At 37.5% G+C, this 23,672-nt stretch overlaps 1 protein-coding gene across 16 annotated transcripts in view; it reads right to left on the reverse strand.

The window, feature by feature from the left end:
* Positions 1-23,672, reverse strand: part of SPIDR (scaffold protein involved in DNA repair) — a 512,165-nt gene that overhangs the window by 418,015 nt on the left and 70,478 nt on the right. For 3 of the 16 annotated variants that reach the window (XM_078352488.1, XM_078352491.1, XM_035276752.3), the window contains exon 1: positions 2,033-2,142. The exons of the other annotated variants lie outside the window; for them this stretch is intronic. The gene's annotated coding sequence lies outside the window, so the exon portion shown is untranslated. Of the gene's footprint in view, positions 1-2,032; positions 2,143-23,672 lie in introns of those variants that run through there. 16 annotated transcript variants of the gene reach the window in all.

Genomic DNA, 23,672 nt, shown 5'->3' on the forward strand with positions numbered 1-23,672 from the left:
ACATGCTAATTACCAGACATCAGCAAAAAAAAATCACACATTCCAACAGACACTATGGCAGTATTTTTTTTACAAAAAACCTTGGTCAGCCAGATGCCATGGCTCACACCTGTAATCCCAACACTTTGGGAGGCCGAGGTGCGTGGATCACCTGAGGCCAGGAGTTCGAGGCCAGCCTGGCCAACGTGGTGAAACCCTGTCTCTAGTCAAAATACAGAAATTATTTGGGCATGGTAGCAGGTACCTGTAATCCCAGCTACTCAGGAGGCTGAGGCAGGAGAATTACTTGAACCCAGGAAGCAGAGATTGCACTGAGCCTAGATTGTGCCATTGCACTCCAGCCCGGGCAACAATGGCAAAACTCCGTCTCAAAAAGAAAAAGAACAAAAACAACTTTCATCAGGGCTCAGTGTGGTAGCTTATGCCTGTAATCCCAACACTCCAGGAGGTCGAGGAAGGAGGATCACTTGAGTCCAGAAGTTTGAGACCAGCCTGGGCAACATAGCAAGACCACCATCTCTACAAAAATTTACAAAATTAGCCAGGCATGGTAGTGCATGCCTATAGTCCCAGCTACTCAAGAGGCTGAGGCAGGAGGATCACCTGTGCCCAGGAATTCAAGACTGCAGAGAGCTATGATCGTACCACTGCACTTCAGCCTGGGCAACAGAGCGAGACCCTGTTTCTAAAAAAATATAAAAAATTTGGCTGAGCGCAGTGGCTCACGCCTGTAATCCCAGCACTTTGGGAGGCCAAGGCGGATGCATCACGAGGTCAAGAGATCGAGACCATCCTGGTCAACATGGTGAAACCCCGTCTCTACTAAAAATACAAAAAATTAGCTGGGCATAGTGGCGCGTGCCTGTAATCCCAGCTACTCAGGAGGCTGAGGCAGGAGAATTGCCTGAACCCGGTAGGCAGAGGTTGCGGTGAGCCGAGATTGTGCCATTGCAATGCACTCCAGCCTGGGTAACAAGATCGAAACTCTGTCTCAAAAAAAAAAAAAAAAAAAAATATATATATATATATATAAATTTAAAATAAAAAAATAAAAACAGTCATCAGTATCAACATAAATATGTTACCTTGGTTAAATACTATAATTAATAGAAAAAAAACAATTAGCGTCTGAAGGTCTAATGAGCTAGTTGTAAGGCAGAATGTTCACTCAGAAATCAGTATTTATGCATAATTTCCAGGCAAAACTGAGTGATCAATTAGCTCCAATCCTTAGCTTTTTGTATAGTGGGTGCATTTTTAAACTAAAAGTCAATACACTTCTGTGGCTGAAAAAAAAAAAAGATGGCAGATGAAATAAAGGAAACTGAGGAAGAACTGAGTAAAGAAATTAATAAAATATATATAGATAAATATATCTTCATAGGTAGATACTCCTTATCAAACACTGTATTTTTGTAGCTTCTGAGCCACTGCTTCCAATTTTTGAATTCACATATATCAAAAAAAGCATTTGGTGAATATGTTTTCTTCCAAAGTATAAAATAATACCTCGAAATGATACAGTAGAGTCAGTATGTTATACAGTAGATTCTAACCTGGTATGGTTAGGAGAGCTGTTATTTTACCAGATGAGGCATGGAGAGTCAGTAAGTAGACACGAATGTGATACTACTATCAAAGCACTGTCTGTATAAGAAGTCTTAAAAGCAAAAAATCCGTAACCCTGAAAAAACAAAAGTATAAGCTTGTTTTAAAACAACTAATTTCCCAGACCCATCTAACATGCAAAGACAAGAGGAACATTCCTCACTCAGTCAGAATCTACACTGAAACTTATGTGAATGAACTTGACCCAGGCTGGCAGCAAGCCAGCAATCTTCGTCACTGAATGACTTAACAGAACACTGTGTTCTTGGCAAAAGCACAAAAAAAGTGTCGACATCCACACTAAAAAAATCTCAGTATAGATTTTAAATCAATTTTAAAATACAATGATAAAGAATACTAAAATACAATAAGGGATTTTCAGTGTTTGGTACATATTTAATTCAGGTAACGTTTTTATACTCACTCAATTTGGCCACGTTCAGTGTTTCCCTTGAACAAGCACTCCAACCCTCTTCCCACCAAACTAAACCCACGCTCTGGCCTCCTCCGGTGTTATAACTTCTCCAACACTGTACCTGGAAAATTCCAAAGCACCCTAAGCTGGCATATTAGGGAGGGACAGCAAGTAAAGCCAGAAACAATGTGTTGACTCACTTCCGTGGAAAGACTTAGAGAAAAATCTAGGCCACAGTTCAGCCCTCTCACGCGATGCAGCTGCAAAGAGGTTGGTGAAGTTATGTCATTCCCACACAGGTCCTGCTAACTTAGCCACAAAGGTAAGATGCAAATGAGAAGGCAAGTAAAATATAATCTGACATATATATATATATATATATATATAAGTACGCAGATAGTCTATACAGTTACAGAAAAAATATGATTTTAATTCTTTTGACTCCCCCCATGTTGGATGTTATCTAGAACTTAACTTTTGAACATAAATTGAACAAAATTAAGTTAAACAAAACTATACTTTTGAAAGAGTAACTTTTGAAGTTACTTTACTAACTTTAGTTTTTGCCATCCTCCTTTTCCCCTACTTTAAATTTCTCCCAAAATGCCATCTTTGTTATATAACATTATGGTAATTCACTCTCACCATTAGCAAAAGCAGTTCACAACCACCTCATACTCTGGGGAATACTACACAAGTCCTAAAATGTTCAGAGTGAACGAGATCCAAACCACAAACATTCAGCAGTCTACACTGGCAGAATCACCGTAATTAAAAATGTTTAGTCCTTCCTTTCACCCCTCAACCCTGCAGTTTTCAGTCTTAATTTTTTACCACATTTACTGCTAGTAGCTAAAATAAATCAGATCTCTCATCCTATAGCAATACATATCCAGTATCTAGGCTAAGACAAATAGACATATAAAGCCTTTAACTGCAATGCTTATATTTTATAGCCTAGACTCTAGATGAAAACAAGTAGTACATGGTCAAATTATTTTCTAATACAATAAAATGTTTAAAGGATTCTGAACATCTATTCTTTCAAAATTCTAATATACAGTCATCCCTCAGTATGCATGAGGGATTGGTTCTAGTACCTCCTCACCCTGAGGACAACAAAATCCAAGGATGCTCAAATTCCTGATATAAAATGGTATAGTATTTGCATATAATATTATGTACATCCTCCTGTATACTTTATATTAGTTATAATACCTAACACAATACCTATGTGTCACTTCATTCAGTGCAGTACTCACTGTGGCAAAATCAAGTTTTGTTTTTTGGAACTTTGTAGAATTTGTCTTTCCAAATATTTTTGATCCGTGGTTGGTTGAATCGACATAACTGATCCCGTGGATATGGAGGGCCAACTGTACTTTAAAAGATACTCTTTCAAAATTATGATACCATTTTGTTCAACTTGTGTTCAAAAAGTTAAATTCTAGGTAACATCAAACATGGGGAGAGAGGTCAAAGAAAAAGAATTAAAATATAATATATATGGTTTACCCTCAAATACAAGCTATTTTTTTCTAAGCATATTTATTTTTCCAAATATAGTTTACTTAGATAAATGTTAAAAGCAATAAAAATATATTGATACCAACCGATGCCTATGGGACATATGGACCACAATTGTGTTTAGAAGTCAGCTTGGGCTTAAAATTTTTCTGTAATTAAAAAGTCATCTCTACTATATATTTATATGCCATGACTATCTAACCAATAAATAAAAACACTTTGTACACTATGTTAGTTTTTATATAAAACCATTATTTGTATATTTGCTAGGATATCCTCTCATATAGCATTTCACAGTATAAAACAGAAGCACTTCAACAATTCAGGGATTCTTGGCACTAGAATTGTGCCAAGGTGCAAAGACCATCTGGATAATCCTTACAGAAACAATACCACCTACACAGAGTGATAAAGAAATGAGACTACCTACTTTTGTACACACCCTCATCTGTGCATATAAGAAGGCAGTGCTTATTCAATATACATGAGCATTAGGGGACTGGCAACCTCAATGAAGAGAAGAACGTTTTAACTTTTTGTCCTGGTAAGATTTTAAACATACAGAAGATTTACAAAGATAGTATAGAGAATTTCCACATAGTCTTCATCTACCTTCCCTTAATGTTAACGTCTTACATAACAGTGGTATAATTAGGAAAACTAACAGATTAACATCAATTCAACACTACTAATTAAATTAAAGGCTTCAATCAGTAGACTTCAGCTTTTCTGTTTCAGGATCCAACCCAGGTTTCCACGTGGCAGTTAGTTGGCATGCCTTGAGTCTCCTCCCACCTATGAGAGTTCTGCTTATCCCTGTCATTCAGGAACTTGGCACATTAGAGAGTATTGTTCAGGTATTCTGTAGAATGCCTCTCAGTTTGGGTTTGTCTAATACTTTCTCATGGTTAGACTGTGGTTATGGACTTTATGATAGTGTGTCCTCAGTTCACCGTAACATAGAGTACACAATATCAATGTGTAATAATTTTTAACATTCATCATGTGGTTAAGAGGATATCAGCCAGGATTCAACACATAAAGTTACTGTTGTTCCCTGTTTAATTAAGAAATATTTGGGGGCTGGGCACAGTGGCTCATACCTGTAATCCCAATATTTTGGGAGGCCAAGGTGAGAGGATCATTTGAGACCAGGAGTTCAAGACCAACTTAGGCAACACAATGAGACCCCTTCTCTATAGAAAATTTTAAAATGAGCCAGGCATGACAGCTAAAAGAAACCAGGTGAGATTACAGCAAGCTATAATCATACCCTGTAGTCCAGCTTGGGTGACACAGCAAGATTAACAATAATAACTAATTACATAATAAATGGAATAATAATAACAATATGTCAAAAAAAGAAAAATATTTTGGGGAAAATGCTTTGAAGTCACACAAATACTCTGTTTCTCATTAAGTTTTACCCACTAATTTTAACACACTGATGGATCTTGCCTCCAGCAGTTACTACTGTGAGGGAGGTCTAAAGATGATTTTCTATTTCCCTCAATTCTTCATTTTTAATTAATTAATTTATTTATTTATTTGAGACAGAGTCTCACTGTGTTGCCCAGGTGGGAGTGTAGTGGTGCAATCCTGGCTCACTGCAACCTCTGCCTCCAGAGTTCAAGCGATTCTCCTGCCTCAGTCTCCCACACAGCTGAGATAACAGGCACGCACCAAGAAGTGTGGCTAATTTTTTTGTTTTTTTAGTAGAGACAGAGTTTCACCATGTTGGCCAGGCTGGTCTCGAACTCCTGACCTCAACTGAGCTGCCCACTTCGACCTCCCAAAGTGCTGGGATTACAAGCGTTAGTTACCACACTCAGCAAATCCTTTTTTATCTTTACATTCTCCTGAAAAGTTGTTCTTTCTCTGTTATGTATGTATTTATTAATGTATCTATATAAGTATGAACTTGTAGGCATTTGATTCTTTGAGCTATAATCTAATGTTCTTTATCTCAATGCTCAAGTTGTTTCAGCTTTGGCCAGGCACAACACTGACTGGATGTGTCCTTTGGACATTCCCCACCTGCTTTGTTTAGAACTCTTCCTTATTTTCTGACAATACATGATCCTCAAAGTTCATCCTGTATTTTCTCTGCCTTGGGCAGAGTCAGCCATTTTTCTAAGCAGCCCTGGTTCCTCTTACAGGAGAATGGTACTAGAAACCAAGATGGAGGTGCTAGGTATGGTTGTTTCTCACTGCTTTTAGGACCTCTCAGTGGACAGAGATAGAAAATGATACACACACACACATTTATTGCTACATTTATTTCTTGAATCTGTGTGTGTGTGTGTGTTTTAAAGAAAACACCTGAATTCCTACCAATCCAGCACCACAAGATTCATTCCAGCATTCCCATGGCTTATTTGCAACTTCTTTCTCTCCTAGTTTTAAGCATCTACAACATGAAATATATTTATTCAATTACAGTATTAAGTAGTTTTAAAACTGCTAAGTCATACAGCTGTGAAAAATGAATTTATCAACTCAAATATGTTTGTATATAGTTCTTTTTGTCTTCAGCATTATAAAACACAAACACTGTATTCCAAAATACAAAGAATGTATTCCAAAGTTGCTTGGGTCAGCTCCCTTTTCCTTACCTCCTTCAGTGAGGTTATATTATTGGTCTACATTCTATCTTGGGTTCCCTTGACACCTGGTTGATTTATTTAAATGTGCATAGAGTAAAATTCACTGTTTGGCATTTATAAATATACAGGTTGGGACAAATGTCTAGAGTTGTGTATCCACTCCCATAGTACAAGAAGGACTGTTTCCTTATCCCCAAAACCCACTCCTCCCCCATGCCACCGGAAACGGATTGCCCTTTGGTGTCAATCCCTTACCCCAACCCCTTTAACCACTGATCTGTTTCCATCATGAGAGAATTGTAGTATACTTGATTCTGCCTTCTTTCACTTAGCAAAATGCATTTAAGATTCATTCACATTTTGCATGGATTAAATCTGTTGCTTCTTATTGCTGAGAGTAACCTACTGTATGGATGCATCCATTCACCTACTTAAGGACATCTGGGTTTCCAGTTTGGGGTGACTATAAACAAAGCTGCTATCAACTTTCATGTTTAGGTTTCTGTGAGAACATAAGTTTTTAGTTCACCCAGGTAAATACCTAAAATTGGGATTGTTGAGTTGTATGGTAAATTTACTTTTAACTTCATAAGTACCAAAATGTTTTCAAAGTAATGTATGACAGTTCCAGTTACTCCCCTTTCTCACAGCACTCAGGTTTGGCAAGATTTGGGGTTTTATTGTTTTGTTCAGCCATTCTGATAGGTGTGCAGAAGCAGGTATACTTAGCAAATCAGAAAATCACACATATGAAACCAAATTCCTGTCTTCTAATGGAGAATCAGAGGTTTAGATAACATGGTACCAGCATTCTTGAAAGGCAACAAGTGGCTAGAAATACTGCCATGGTTCCATGAGCATATTTTCTCCATTTTACCACAACACCCTACCCATTTCAATTATCTAATATTGGCCTGCTTCACACATGCAAGTCACTTGCCTCATCTGTATGGCCACCTGAGTTTGTGACCCAATTACAAATATTGGTGGTCTAGTGTGGCTACACCTAGTCTATCCCCTAAGACTTAAATCCACTCCTCATATCCCTTCACAGTCTTGCCCCAAGCCACCTTTATAATTCAATCTCTTATCATCTTCCCCACCCAAGGGTCCCAGACTCCAGCCTGCAATGACAATACACACACACACCTGTGTCATCCCAGCTCTTTACCACATTTTCTATATTACGAAATCCCACTTGACCTTCAAAACTCAACTCAGTTTCCTTTCTGAACTCACCTACCTTCTTTACATTGCTTTTAAAACATGAGACCCCTCTCAGACAATAATCAGTTCTGAGAGGATATGTTCCAAGACTCCCAGTGGATGCCTGGAAACACGGATGGTACCAACTGCTATATTCACCAATATTTTTCCCATGAATAGATGCCTATAATAAAGTTTAATTTATAATTTGGGCACAGAAAGAGATTAACAGATAATAATAGAACGATTATAACAACACGCCAGCATCACTACTCTTGCACACTGGGGCCACTACTAAGTAAAATAAGTGACATGAACATAGCACTGAGGTATTGTGATAGTCAATCTGATATCAGAGTGACTAACATGCAGGGGCATGTACAGCATGGATAGGTGGGACAAAACGGGGTATTCACGTTGCAGGTGGGACAGAATGGCGTGGCAAGAGATTTCATCATGCTGTTCAGAATAATGTGTGTCTTAAAATTAATTACTCCTAGAATCTTTCATTTACTACTTTTAGATCGAGGCTTATCACAAATAACTACGGCCTCAGAAAATCAAACTGTGAATAAAGGGGGACTACTGCGTATCACATAAAAGTTGTTTCTCAAATGTTACAGTACTGTTTTCAAATTTAAAATTTCATTTAAGTCAGCCATTCTTGACCATAGTATGATGTGGGCTATGGTCAACAGCTAGGAAAAGACGTTAGATATGGTCATAAAATAATAAAGTACTAAGGTTTACATTTGCTCCTTAAGAAATTAGGCCAGGCACAGTGACTCACGCCTGTAACCCCAGCACTTTGGGAGGCTGAGACAGGCAGATCACTTGAAGTCAGGAGTCCAAGACCAACATGGCCAACAGAGTGAAACCCTGTCTCTACTAAAAATACAAAAGTTAGCCAAGCATGGTGGCACATGCCTGTAATCCCAGCTACTCGGGAGGCTGAGGCAGGAGAATCACTTGAACTGGGGAGGGCGACAGAGGGAGACTCCATCTCAAAACAAAATGAAAGAAATTAGAGCAGATTCCCACCACATTTACTCACTCACCTTATAATAGGCTTTCTTTTAGTAAGTAAAGCGGGCATAATATTATTAGCTAGTGCCAGAAATGCATATAACTCTGAGAGTATGACACAAAAATTTTAACAAATGTAATCTTTCACATATGTCAAAAAAGAAAAAGGTTTAAAATCACCAATCTTAGCAATCATACTATGAAACATCCTTTTCCTGCTCAGAGCATTTTCTTGGGAATCTGCAAATTGTCTTTGTTATAATTTACATAATCCCATTTACACAAATTTCATTAAGATGGGGATTACAGTAACAGCAAATTTGTTGGATTATTATTAAGAAAAAACCAACAAAATATATAAAATGGCCTTGGAGAGTCTCTGCCACAGAAGGTTAAATACGTAAGAAATGTCCTACAAGCATTTTTTCTCCCCTGAAGGACAAGTCTCCAGGTGACCTTGGACGGACCCAGTTCTCCCTGCTCCTCCTTGTAGTGCTTAAGAACTGCAGAATGATCTGGAAATGAAACATCCTGAGAAAGGGAAAGACTGGCAAGAGAAGCCGAGGTTCTGTTTCAATCTCTGCCCGAAACAGGATGCCCTTCCACACTTTAACCCAATAGTTCTGTGGCGCCTGGGGTATAAAACCCACGTCAGGCTGCTTTCTGAGGTCCTGCAGCTGTGGTGCAAGTGGGGAACATGGAGATGAGACTCCATTCACCCCAGGCAGCTTTCCTCAGCCTTGAGAAACTGGTGCGTTAAAAAATCCCCAGGCTTCTTCTGGCCCTCACTGCCTGTCTGTGAGTAATAAACCGGCTTCACGTCAGTTGTGTCTCACCGAGCTTGGACATGTTGGTAACCAGTGCACAGTGACCCTGTTTCACACCCTCCACTTCATTAGTTCATTGATCCAGTAAACATTTAGTGAGTATCGAGCACATGCCAACCTCTATGCTAGGTACTGGGAATGAGAAATCTTAACCTAAAGAAGAGACTCAAGTCTCTTCCTGAACACAAAAATCCAACTCTCAGATACCTGATGTCAAAAATACTACAGATAAAGGGAATCTTTGTTTTCATATTTTGTATCATAATTTTAATACTGTCAATCAGATTTTTATACTACAAATAAATTTTTTATAGTAAAGGCACTCTGTATTCTCAAACACTAGAATTTGTTATTAGGTATTTAAAGAAAAAAAAAGAAAAGATCAATAATCAATATTATCAATAAACAAAACAAGGCTACAATTCTCAAAACTTCTCCTCAGTGAAGAGTTAACATGGATGATATGACATGCGCCTAAACATAATCTTAATTCACTAGTATAATAAAGTTAGAACAGCCAGATAATGAGCTTGGGGAGTGTGTATCTGAACAATTTCCAATCAAACAGAACCCTAGATGTGACTGGGAGATTTGTTTTTATAAATTACGTCCATATTCTGAAATATCTGCTCATAAATATGACTAGTCTGGTTTTAAGAACACGGTGGGAAAATGCTCTCACAATTACTGTATTAATACAGTACAGCCTAAAGTCAGAAATAAAGGGTAGCCAAGAGAGGTATCTGCACTAAAGGTATGTAAATATTTAAATTCCAGCGTGCATAAGAATGGTAATAATAAGAAAGAAGTTTACCATGTGTGCTAAAAGCTGCCTTTAAAAATATAAAAATAAGACATTTCAGGCCAAGCACAGTGGCTCAAGGGGCAATCTTATGAAAGCAGATAATATTTATGAGCAGATATTTCAGAATATGGAATGGCATGTACTGCAATTCAACTCTGACAGTAACTACCTGAGTTAGCACAGAACCCACAGGTGAAGGGAAAGTCCTCCCCAAGGCTGCCCTCACTTCTGATGTCAGTCTCAGGAGCCAGGCATTGCCCACGCTGACTGGCTACAGAGGGTCCTTCACAGTCCTCTTGGGTTAAAAAGGTACAAACAGTACAACTCAGAGAACTCAGGGAAACTGCTAAAATTGGAACTAGTTACTATAAAAGATAGACATAGGGTGAGGTCTGGGAAGGTCCTAGACACATAGTTTCCATACCCTCTCCTGACTCCATGATGTGGAGCCAGGATGCATCAGCCTCTGGACACACTGGTGGGTTTGCTAACCAGGAAGAGCCCATTGAGCTGCAGTATCCAGAGTTTTGAGTTTCATTATGCAGAAATGATTGATTACATCACTGACCTCCCTAGAGTTCTGGCAGCTGAAGTCCCAGCCCTCTAAACATGTGCTTGGTATTTCTGGTGATAAGCCTTCAGAGGTCTCCACCTAATTACATAACAAAGACGCCCAAGGATTTCTGGTGGGTTTTTGTTGTTGTTGTTTTATTTTTTTCCAGACAGGTCTCACTCTGTTGCCCAGACTGGAGTGGAGTGGTGCAATCTTGGCTCACTGCAACCTCCGTCTCCAGGGTTCAAGTGATTCTCGATTCTCCCACCTTAACCACCTGAGTAGCTCCCACCTTAACCACCTGGGACATGGTGCTACTATGTCCTGATAGTTTTTGTATTTTTAGTAGAGACGGGGTTTCACCATGTTGGTCAGGCGCATCTTGAACTCCTGACCTTAAGTGATCTACTTACCTCGGCCTCACAAAGTGCTGGGAATACACAGGCAGGAGCCACTGCACCTGGCCTATTGTTATTTATTGTACACACTGAGAAAAAGCCAGAAACTGAACTTAAACTTCGAGTCTCATGGTTGTATCTCGCCTTGGGAACCTGCAGACATATGGGACAAAATGCCTTGAAAGCACACATTCATTGATAAAGCCCATAACCTCTTTTGTGCTAGAAACTGTTTATCCTCTTGGAAGGTGAAGAAAGAAGGAATAATACAAAATCATAATAGCCACTAAAAATAATAAGCATGAAAAACTGGAAAAGCCCCACAAAATTAAACCACAACTAGAATACAATTATGGAAAGACTACATTGACACTCATGGAAAGAAATGAAAGCAGCAACAGAAGAATGTAAACAATTATGTTATGCTCAACATGTATTCAGCTTAAAATTTTCGTTTTAAATAAAAAACAGTGATTTTCCTTTTCCACTCTACACAAGTCCTCAAAATGCAAAGAATATCCTTATCTTGTGGATTGTTTAAATAAATACCCATTTTCACAAGCCCCGGTACTTAGTTCACTTTCATCTACTGATCTTCTTTAGGTAAATGAGAAAAATGTGGAATTTATTAAAGTGTAAGTTAATTACATTAAAAGAATGGTAAATAAATTTTCACCTTCAAATATTTTTCTCTGGCTAGAATCACACAAACATTATGGTAAATTAGTTTTTAATAGGAGCATGTTAGATTAGTTCTCCATTGAAAAATAGTAGGAGCATAGTAAATTGATTCTTACTAGAAACATAATAAATTAAACACAAGCAGCAATCTCATGAAAGCATAAACTAGAACATTTTCAATTTGTTGTTTATAAAAAAGGTACAAACAGGCCGGGCGCGGTGGCTCAAGCCTGTAATCCCAGCACTTTGGGAGGCCAAGATGGGTGGATCACGAGGTCAAGAGATCGAGACCATCCCAGTCAACATGGTGAAACCCCGTCTCTACTAAAAATACAAAAAATTAGCTGGGCATGGTGGCGCGTGCCTGTTATCCTAGCTACTTGGGAGGCTGAGGCAGGAGAATTGCCTGAACCCAGGAGGCGGAGGTTGCGGTGAGCCGAGATCACGCCATTGCACTCCAGCCTGGGTAACAAGAGCGAAACTCCGTCTCAAAAAAAAAAAAAAAAAAGGTACAAACAAAACCTCTAAACTTCCAAAAACTGAATCCCACAATTCTGTGTCAAGTCTTAATTCTTGGATAAAATTTCAAATGAAAATGTTAAATATTAAATATTTAAAACCCCTCTGAGCAGTTGTACTAAAACAAATTCATAGATTTAGTTAAGGAAATTCTTTACTTCCTCATTGTGACCTCTCACTCATGTAGATTCACTGTAAGTAGTACTTTTATCTAAACCAGAACAATGCAAGCTTCACTGATTTTACTCATTTTGTCCTTTACTCTTGAAAGTAATTCCCTATTCTCACCTACATTAAGCCATTTAAGTTGAAAGAATGCCAAGCTGACCCTTCCACTCCCATCCACCAATAAAAACAGCCGCTATGGTATCTAGTAACATAAACTTGAGCAGGACTACCCTTACGATACAGAGAAGCCCTGGGCAAAAAATTTTTGTGAGACCTTATGTATAAATAAATTGATTTTAAAGTATATTACAAAATCATGGGCCCATAAACACCTGAGTGATTTTTCAATGAAGTTTTAAAATATTAGGTAGAAAACAGATAGTCTAAGTATTTATTTATTGTTCAATCATGCACATGAACTTTCCTCAGTGTCCAGGCACCATCTCTAATTCTTCATTGTTATATGTGCTTTTCCTTGCTAATTTCCTGTCACCCAAGAAAATGGTAACAATACTAGTAATACTCACAATGCCATGGCTCCTAGGACATGTTAGTATTGAGACAACATATATCTGCTGCAGTTCATTAATGTCATTTATTTAATGCTGGTTCAATCATTACTAATGATGCTGCATCTTGCATTATAATACATATGAATACAAACTTCCAATGACTCTCTCAAAGGTAGTTCATTGTGTTTCATTTGACAATCTCAAAATTTCTGGTCATGTTAAATTTATGTTGGGAATTTCATACCATAAAATTAGAACAAACATATCTTTTAACCATGTCCCATCTTGAAATCTTCCACCATGCTTACCACTAGATCACTACAAGAATGTAACCTCTTTCCATTTGGACTGCACCTCTGGCCTCCCACACACCACCACCAGGAAAGGGACAGGCAAGAGACCCACAGGCTGGGGATAAGAGTACAGAAACAGAAAAGCTTATTCTAAACTTTGTATAGAGACAGAAAAGAACCAGAAGAGCCAAAACAACCTTGAAAAAGAAAACAAAGTTATAGGTCTCCCACTTCCCAATTTTAAAACTTATTATAAAATGACACTAATTAAGGTAAGGTGGAACTGACATGAGGATAGACACATAGACCAACGGAAATGAATAGAAAATCCAGAAATAAACCTATAAACCTATAGTCAACTAATTTTTCACAAGGGTCCCATGACCTTTAAATGGTAAAAGAACAGTCTTCTCAAAACATGGTGCTACAACAGCTGAATATCCACATGCAAAGTAATAAATCTGGACAGCTACCTAATATACCAACAAAAAAGTTAATTCAGAATGGAGATACATCTAAATTGAAAAGCTGAAACTACAAAGGTCTTAGAAGAAAACACAGGTATAAATCTTCATGACCTTTTTTATAAAAATACGTTAAGTTCTGAGTTACATGTGCAGAATGTGCAAGTTTGTTACGAGGTATACACATGCCATGGTGGTTTGCTGCCTCCATCCCCCTGTCATATATATTAGGTATTTCTCCTAATGCTATCCCTCCCCAATCCTCCCACCCCCGATAATCCTCCCCCAGTCCCCCAACCCCTAACAGGCCCCAGTGTGTGATGTTCCCATCTCCATGTGTTCTCATTGTTCAAAAACCACTTATGAGTGAGGACATGCAGTGTTTGGTTTTCTGCTTCTGTGTCAATTTGCTGAGAATGATGGTTTCCAGCTTCATCCATGTCCCTGCAAAGGACATGAACTCATCCTTTTTTATGGCTGCACAGTATTCCATGGTGTATATGTGCCACGTTTTCTTTATCCAGTCTATCATTGATGGGCATTTGGTTTGGTTCCAAGTTTTTGCTATTGTGAACAGTGCCGCAATAAACACATGTGTGCATGTGTCTTTAAATAGAACAATTTATAATCCTTTGGATATATACCCAGTAATGGGATTGCCGGGTCAAATGTTATTTCGATTTCTAGGTCCTTGAGGAATCGCCACACTAACTTCCACAATGGATGAACTAATTTACACTCCCACCAACAGTGTAAAAGTGTTCCCATTTTTTCACATCCTCTCCAGCATCTGTTATCTCCAGATTTTTTAATGATCATCATCCCAACTGGCATGAGATGGTATCTCAGTGTGGTTTTAATTTGTATTTCTCTAATGACCAGTGATGATGAGCATTTTTTCATGTTTCTTGGCCACATAAATGTCTTCTTTTGAAAGTTCATAGCCTTTGCCCACTTTTTGATGGTTTTTTTTTTCTTGTAAATTTGTTTAAGTTCTTTGTAGATGTGGATATTAGTCCTTTGTCAGAATGGGTAGCTTGCAAAAACTTTTTCCCATTCTGTTGGCTGATGGTTCATTTTGATGATAGTTTCTCTTGCTGTGAAGAAGCTCTGAAGTTCAATTAGATCTCATTTGTCTATTGGCTTTTGTTGCCATTGCTTTTAGTGTTTCACTCACGAAGTCCTTGCCTATGACTATTGTGTAGGTTTTCTTCTAGGGTTTTTATGGTGTTAGGTCTTATGTTTAAATCTTTAATCCATCTGGAGTTAATTTTTGTATAAGTTGTAAGGAAGGGATCCACCTTCTTCTTTTTTTTTAAACAGTGGTTTCTAACATGTTTAGAAAAAGCAGCAGCAACCAAAAAATATATAAATATAAATTACTAAAACTAAAAACTTATGGAAAAAAGGACGACATTAAGGAGGTGAAAATACAACCTAATGATGAAAAAAGTATTTACAAATCATATACCTGGAAAAAAAAAGACATACACAGAATATATATAGAACTCTTACAACTCAATAATAAAAACATGAATAAGGGTGAGACACAGTGGCTCTCATGCTTATAATCTCAGCACTTTGGAAGGCCAAGTCAGGAGGCTCACTTGAGCCCAGGAGTTCAAGACAAACTTGTCAATATAGTAGGACCTTGTCTCTACACAAACATTAAAAAAAAAAGTAGCCATGGGTGGCATTAAGCCTCTCTCTAGTCCTAATTACTTGAGAGGCAGATGTGGGAGGACAGGTTGAGCCCAGGAGGTCGAGGCTGCCGTAAGCCATGATCAGGCTACTGCACTCCAGCCTGGGGTGATGGACCAAGAATCTGTCTCAAAAAAAAAAAAAAAAAACACACACACAATTAAGCCAACTGAAAAATGGACAAAGAATTTAAATAGACATTTCTCCAAAGAACATATACAAATGGCCAATAAGCACATAAAAATAGCATTAGCCTTTAGAGAAATGCAAATTAAAACCAAAAAGTTACCATTCCACACCCACTTAGAATGCTATCATGAACAAGGAGGTGAAAGGCTGTGTTGATAAGAATGTAGAGAAACTGAAAACCCTCAGACATTGCTAGTGGGAATGCAGAACAGTGCAGCCACATTAGAAAAAATCATGTCAGTTCCTTAAAAAGTTAAAAAGAAATATAACATGATCTAACAATTCGACTACTAGGTATATATCCAAGAGAACTGCACACATACTGAAACCAACCTGATGTCCCATAGTTTTTTAACATAAACAGAGACATTCTTTAAGTTTGAAACTTCATCTGAATTCCTTCCTCATGAAATGAACTTCTGCTCTTGAAAAGTATCAAAGAACTGAAATTCACCAATCACCACATCCAGACAATGAGATGCAAGACCCCTCATCATGATTGCTTCCTTGCCCCTCCCTAGCTCCTGTTTTCTTATACACTGTTACATTTTTCCCTGCTATATAAACCCCTAATTTTAGTTGGTCAGGGAGAGGGATATGAGACTGAGCTCCCATCAGCCACAGCACCCAATTAAAGCCTTCTTCTTTGGCAATACTCATTGTCTCAGTCATCAGCTTTCTATGTGGCAAGAAACAGTGTTTCAATAACTGTATGTTAACAGAAAAACCTGCACATCAATTTCAGAGTGACAGTATTAATAACAGCCAAAAAGCGTAAAAACACCAAACATCCTTCAACTGGTGAACAGGCTTTTAAAATGTGCTATATCTATACAATGGAATACTACAAACCTACAAAACTGAAAAGGAAACAGAGAAAAGACTAAAAAAATAGAATATCCAAGAAGTGTGGAACATCTATAAAAGATATACACTTAATGGGAATACCAGAAGTAGAAGAAAGACAAAAAGGAACATTACAAATATTTGAAACAATGACTGAGAATCTCCCCAAATTACTGTCACACACCAAACCATACACAGATCCAAGAAACTAAGGACAGCAAGCTCAATGCAGAAAAAAAAAAAAAAAAAAGCAAAAACTTGGGCATTATAAATTTTGAAGTACAGAAAAATGTAACAAAAACAAATTTCCAAAGGAAGTCCAAGGGGGTAAAAATACCTTATTTACAGAGAAGCAAAGATCACAACTTCTCAGAAACAATGCAAGTAAGAGAGTAGAGTGAAATGTTTAACCTGTTGAGAGTGGCCTGGGCATGGTTGCTCACACCTGTAATCCCAACACTTTGGGAGGCTGAAGCAGGTGGATTACTTGAGGCCAGGAGTTCAAGACCAGCCTGGTCATGATGACAAAACCCTGTCTCTACTAAAAATATAAAAATTAGCCAGCTGTGGTGGCACATGCCTGTAATCCCAGCTAATCAGGAGGCTGAGGCAAGAGAATCACTTGAACCTGGGAGGCAGAGGTTGTAGCAAGCTGAGATCATGCCACGGTACTACAGTCTGAGCAACAGAATGAGACTTCATCTATAAATAAATAAATAAACAAACAAACTGCTGAGAGAAAAGAAACCACCAAAATAGAATTCTGTAGTGGGTAAAATTATGCTTTAAAAGTGAAGGAAAAATACTCTGTCAGATGAACAAAAATCTAATGACTTTGTTGCCAATAAAACTGCCGTGCAATTAGTGTTTAAAGAAGTTTTACAGAAGGAAAATAATATAGGTTGGAAATTCCGTTCTACATAAAGAAAGTAAAAGCTGATGAAGGAATAAAGACAGTAAAATTTTTTTTTTAATTTTTGAAAAAATTCTTAATTGACCTAAAAGACAACGGTTTGTTGAAAATAGAAACTGCAACATGTATTTAATTATGTATACTCTTTATATTTATTTATGTATGCTTACATATAAGTAATATGAATGCCAGGAATGGGAAGGAGAAATTAGGATAATTTTGCTATTATAATATAATCACATTATCTGTGAATGTGTAATAGCGTTATTGGAAAGCTGGCTTGGATTAGTTATAAATGTATATTGCAAACTCTAAGGCAACCATTTAAAAAGTTAAGAAAGAAGTGTAAAGGATATACTAAGAAAATGAGAAAAAAATAGAATCATGCAAAATGCTCAAAGAGTGGAAAATAAAAATAGGAACAAAGAACAAATAATAATAAATAATAAACCAGTAATAAATACAGTAGATATTAATCCAACTATACCAATGATCATTTTAAAAGTCAATGCACCAATTAAAAGACAGTCAAAGTGTAATTAAAAACAAGAGCCAACTGCTTGCTGTTTACAAGAAACCTGCTTCACATGTAAAGATACATATGAACTAGAAGTAAATGGATGGAAGAAAGATATATCATGCTAACACTAATCAATGCAAAGCAGGAGTAGCCACATTAATTTAAGGCAGAATAGACTTAAAGCAAGGAAAGTTATTAAGGATAAAGAAGGGTATTACACAATGATAAAGGATTCAGTTCTCCAAGAAGACACAATGATAGATGTAACATGTATACATCTATCAACAGTGTTAAAACACAAAGCGAAAACTAGTAAACTGCAAAGTGAAATAAATTAGTCCACTACCATAACTGGTGACTTCAAGATTTCTCATCAGAAATAGACAGATTTAACAGGCAGAAAATCCATAAAGATATATTTGAACTCAATAACACCACCTATCAACTGGATATAAATGACATTTATACACCACTTCATCCAACAATAGCAGAATACATATCCTCAACATTACATGGAATATTCATAAAAATAGATCACACTCTAGGTCATAAAATAAATGTTAAGAAATTTTTTAAAAACATACAATATATAACATCTGCTTTAAGACCAAAATAAAATTAAACTAGTGAAATCAATTAACAGAAAGATACATAGAACATCCCAAAATATGTGAAAACTAAACAACATACTTCTAAATACACAAGGGTCAAAGAAGAAATCTGACGAGAAATTTTTAAATGTTTTCAACGACATGAAAATAATACCCAACTTATCAAAATTTGTGGAATGTAGTGAAAGCAATGCTTATAGGAGAAATTTATATCACTGAATGCATATACAGTCATGTGCCACCTAATGATGTTTTTGTCAGTGACACACCTCATATATGACAATGATGGTCCTGTAAGATGATAATGGAGCTGAAATTACTACTATCTAATGATGTCATGGCAGTTGTAACCTTGCAGAGCAATGCATTTTCACATTCATGGTGATGCTATTGTAAACAAACCTATGTGCTGCCGGCTATATAAAACTATAGCACATATAATTATGTATAATACATGTTTGATAATGATGACTGTGGTACTAATCTACGTATTTACTATACTATACTTTTTATTATTATTTTTAAGTATACTCCATGGCCAGGCGTGGTGGCTCACGCCTGTATTCTGAGCACTTTGGGAGGCCAAGGTGGGCAGGTCTCCTGAGGTCAGGAGTTCGAGACAAGCCTGGCTAACATGGCAAAACCGTGTCTCTATTAGAAATACAAAAAAATTTAGCTGGGCGTAGTGGTGCATGCCTGTAATCCCAGTTACTAAGAAGGCTGAGACAGAAGAATAGCTTGAACCCAGATGGCAGAGGTTGCAGTGAGGCGAGATTGCACCACTGCACTCCAGACTAGGTGACAGAGCAAGACTCCATCTGAAATAATAATAATAAGGTATACTCCTTTCACTTATTTTTTTTAAGTTAACTGTAAAACATCCTCAAGGTCCTCAAGTAGACCCTTCAGGAGGTATTCCAGAAGAAGGAATTGATATCACACAATGTGACAGCTCCATGTTACTGTCCCTGAAGACCTTCCAGTGGAACAAGATATGAGGTAGAAGACAGTGACACTGATGATCCTGATGCTGTGTAGGCCTATGTTAATGTGTGTGTCTGTGTCTTAGTTTTTAACAAAAAAAAAAAAAGCTTAAAAATAACAGAATTTTTGAAAAAAGTTGACAGAATAAGGATATATGAGTTGAGATCACGCACAGCACTCCAGCCTGGGCGACAGAGCAAGACTCGCTCTCAGAAAAAGAGAAAACAAACAAACAAACAAATAAAAACAAAGTATTTTTGTTCAGCTAAACAGTATGTTTGTGTTTTAAGCTAGGTGTTATTGCAAAAGAATTACTACAAAATGTTATTACAAAAGAGTCAAAAAGTGAAAAAAAAAATAAAAAAGTTTAAGAAATAAAAATGTTAAGGTTAATTTATTATTGAAGAAACAATTTTTTTTGTCCCCAAGACAGAGTCTCACTGTGTCACCCAGGCTGGAGTGCAGTGGTGTGATCTTGGCTCACTGCAACTTTCTCCTCCCAAGTTCAAGCAATTCACCCTGCTTTAGCCTCCCAAGTAGCTGGGATTACAAGTGTCCACCACCATGCCTGGCTAATTTTTGTATTTTTTTAGTAGAGATGAGGTTTCACCATGTTGGACAGGATAGTCTTGAACTCCTGACCTCAGGTGATCTGTCTGCTTTGGCCTCCCAAAGTGCTGGGATTACAGGTGTGAGCCACCATGCCTAGTCAGAAAAGTTTTTAAAATAAATTTAGTGTAGTCTAAGTGTACCATGTTTATAAAGTTGATAGTAATGTATGGTAATGTCTTAGGCCTTCACATTCACTCACTACTCACTCAGTGACTCACCCAGAGTGCCGTCCAGTCCTATAAGCTCTATTCATGGTAAGTGCCCTATACAGGTATACCATTGTTTATCTTTTATGTCATATTACCTTTTCTATACTTAGATACACAAATAATTATCATTGTGTTCCAATTGATTACAGTATCCAGTACAGTAAGATGCTATACAGGTTTGAAGCCTAGGAGCTAAAGGCTATACCATATAGCATAAGTGTGTAATATGACAGACCATCTAGGTTTGTGTAAGAACACTATAATGTCCGCCAAGGACAAAATCACCTAATGATGACACATTTCTCGGGATGTATTCTGATCACTAAGTGATACAGGACTGCATTAAAAAAGAAAAATGACCTAAAATCAATAATCTTAAGCCTCTGCCTTAGGAATTAAAAATTGGCCAAAGCCTTAACAGATACTTCACCAAAGAAGATGTAGACACAGATGGCAAGTAAGTGCAAGAAAAGTTGCTCCACATCATATGTTACCAGAGAAATGCTGTAAACAATGAGATATCATGACATACCTACTAGAATGGCTAAAATTCAAAACATTTTTGACACAGCCAAATGCTGACAAGAATATGGAGCATCAGGAACGCTTTTCCTGGTAGGAATGCAAAATGCTACAACCACTTTGTAAGACAGTTTGGCAGTTTCTTATAAAAATAAAAGTACTCTTACTGATGCAATCCAACAATTGCTTTGCTTGGTATCTACTCAAAGAAGTTGCAAATGTATGTTCACATGGAAATTTGCACATGTAAATTTATAGCATGTTTAATCACAATTGCCGAAACTCATAGGCAACCTAGACGTCTCTCAATAAATGAATGGACAAAATGTTATATATCCAGACAATGAAACATAATTCAGTGCTGAATAAAAATAAGTAATCAAGCTATGAAAGACATGGAGGAAAGTTAAATACATATTACTAAATGAAAGAAGGAAACCTGAAAAGACTACATACTATATAATTCCAACTGTATGACATTCTGGAAAAGGCAAAACTATGGAGACAGTAAAAAGATCACTGGTTGCCAGGGATTAGGGTGTAGAGAGTAATTACTAGGCAGAGCAAAGAGAATTTTTAGTGCAGTGTCAGTACTCTGTATGTCATTATAATGGTGGATATATAGTTTGATACATTTGTTCAAACTCACAGAATACAAAATGCCAAGAATTAACCCTGATAGAAACTAGTGATAAAGATGTGTATATACAGGCTCATCAACTGTAACAAATATGCCATTCTGGTGGGGGATATTGATTATAGGAAAGCTATGCATATGTGGGGGAAAAAGGGATATATCCATACCTTTCTTTCAATTTTTCTGTAAAACTAAAACCTCTCTAAAAAAAACTTAAGAAAAACACCACCAACAATAAAATGAAGGCATAATCCCAGCACTTTGGGAGGCCGAGGCAGGTGGACCACGAGGTCAACAGATCGAGACCATCCTCGTTGACATGGTGAAACCCCGTCTCTACTAAAGATACAAAAAATTAGCTGGGCATGGTGGCACGTGCCTGTAATCCCAGCTACTCAGGAGGCTGAGGCAGGAGAATTGCCTGAACCCAGGAGGCGGAGGTTGCGGTGAGCCGAGATTGCACCATTGCACTCCAGCCTGGGTAACAAGAGCGAAACTCCGTCTCAAAAAAAAAAAAAAAATGAAGGCATAATAAATATATTTTCAGATAAACAAAAACTGATCATTGCTTGCAGACCTACCTGATAAAACACACATACAGAATTTCTTAAGGCTAAAGCCAGGTGGCCTAAGAAGCCACCTAAGTTAACAAGAAAAATCTGGGTGTCAAGAAAAGTAATTATCTAATTAAAACTCAGCATATGTGTGTATTTGTTCTCCTAGCTGATTTAAAAAAACAGCTGCATAAAATATGTATATAATGGTACTGCTGTACCTACAACATACAGAAATGTTATTATCTGTGAGTCACAGAAGATTGGTGTGTGGGAACAAAACTTTATCAAACTAAGGAAACGACACCAGATGGTAACATGATTCCTTCGGAACCAATGAAGAGAACACAAATGGTAAATAAGAAGGGTCAGTTTTGCAAGGTGCAGTGGCTCATGTCTATAATCCCAGAACTTTGGGAGGAAGAGGCAGGCAGATAACAAGGTCAGGATATCAGACCATCCTGACCAACATGGTGAAACCCCATCTCTATTAAAAATATAAAAAATTAGCCATGCATGGCAGCACTGTGCCTGTAGTCCCAGCTACTGAGGTGCTGAGGCAAGAGAATCACTTGAACCTGTGAGGTGGAGGTTGCAGTGAGCCAAGATTGTGCCACTGCACTCCAGCCTAGGTGACAGGGCAAGAATCTGTCTCAAAAAAAATGAGTCATCTAACACTATAAATGTATACTTGCTCTCCTTTCTTTTCACTTGTATAAAAGACAAAATTATGTTAATTAAAAATAATAACAGATATAATTGTTATATCTGTTAACAAAACAATAAAAGATATAATATGTATAATAATAGCATAAAGGGGAGGAAGAGAAAATAGAGCCATGTAGTGGTAATGTTTCCATGCCTCGCTGGAATAAAACTAGTAACAAACATGAGAGAAATCTGGTTGAGATGTATATGATAAGCACTAAAGCAATCCATAAAATCTCACTCAAAAACATATTGCGGGCTGGGCGAGGTGGCTCATGCCTGTAACACAGCACGTTGGGAGGCCAAGACAGGCAGACCACTTGTGGCCAGGAATTCAACACCTGCATGGCCAACATGGTGAAACCCTGTCTCTACTAAATAAAAATACAAAAATTAGCTAGGCATGGTGGGACATGCCAGTAATCCAAGCTACTCGGGAGACTAAAGCACAAGAATTGCTTGAACCCAGGAGGTGGAGTTTTCCATGAGCCAACATTCTGCAACTGCTCTCCAGCCTGAGCAACAGAGTGAGACACAGTCTGCAAAAAAAAAAAAAAAAAAAAAAGGTGAAAATGACAAAAGAAGAACTAAATGTTACCAAAGAAAATATTGCTTTAAAGTAAAAGAAATGAGGAAAGAGCAGAGAAAAAACCCTGAAACATTTGCAGAAAGTAAACTGGTGTACATAAATGCAACTATATCAATAATAAAATCAAATGAGCATAAATTAACCTAGCCAAAGGCAGAGACTGTCATATAGGATTAAAAAAAGTAAAGATTCCACTGTATGTTCTGTATAAGAGATGCAATACATACTCTACAAGGGTGTCATGACCTGCCAGTAAGGAAAGAATAATCTTTTCAACAAATGGTGCTTGGACAACCAGATTTGCATATTCAAAAAAATGAAGTTGGAGCCCAGCGTGGCAGCTAACGCCTGTTATCCCAACCCTTTGGGAAGCTAAGGTGGGAGGATCCCTTGAAGCAAAGGAGTTTGAGAACAGCCTGGGTAACACAGCAAGACCCAATCTCTAAAAAAAAATAAAAAATTAGCCAGC

The sequence above is a fragment of the Callithrix jacchus genome, chromosome 16 (assembly GCF_049354715.1).
Source record: "Callithrix jacchus isolate 240 chromosome 16, calJac240_pri, whole genome shotgun sequence".
Classification (NCBI taxonomy): domain Eukaryota; kingdom Metazoa; phylum Chordata; class Mammalia; order Primates; family Cebidae; genus Callithrix; species Callithrix jacchus.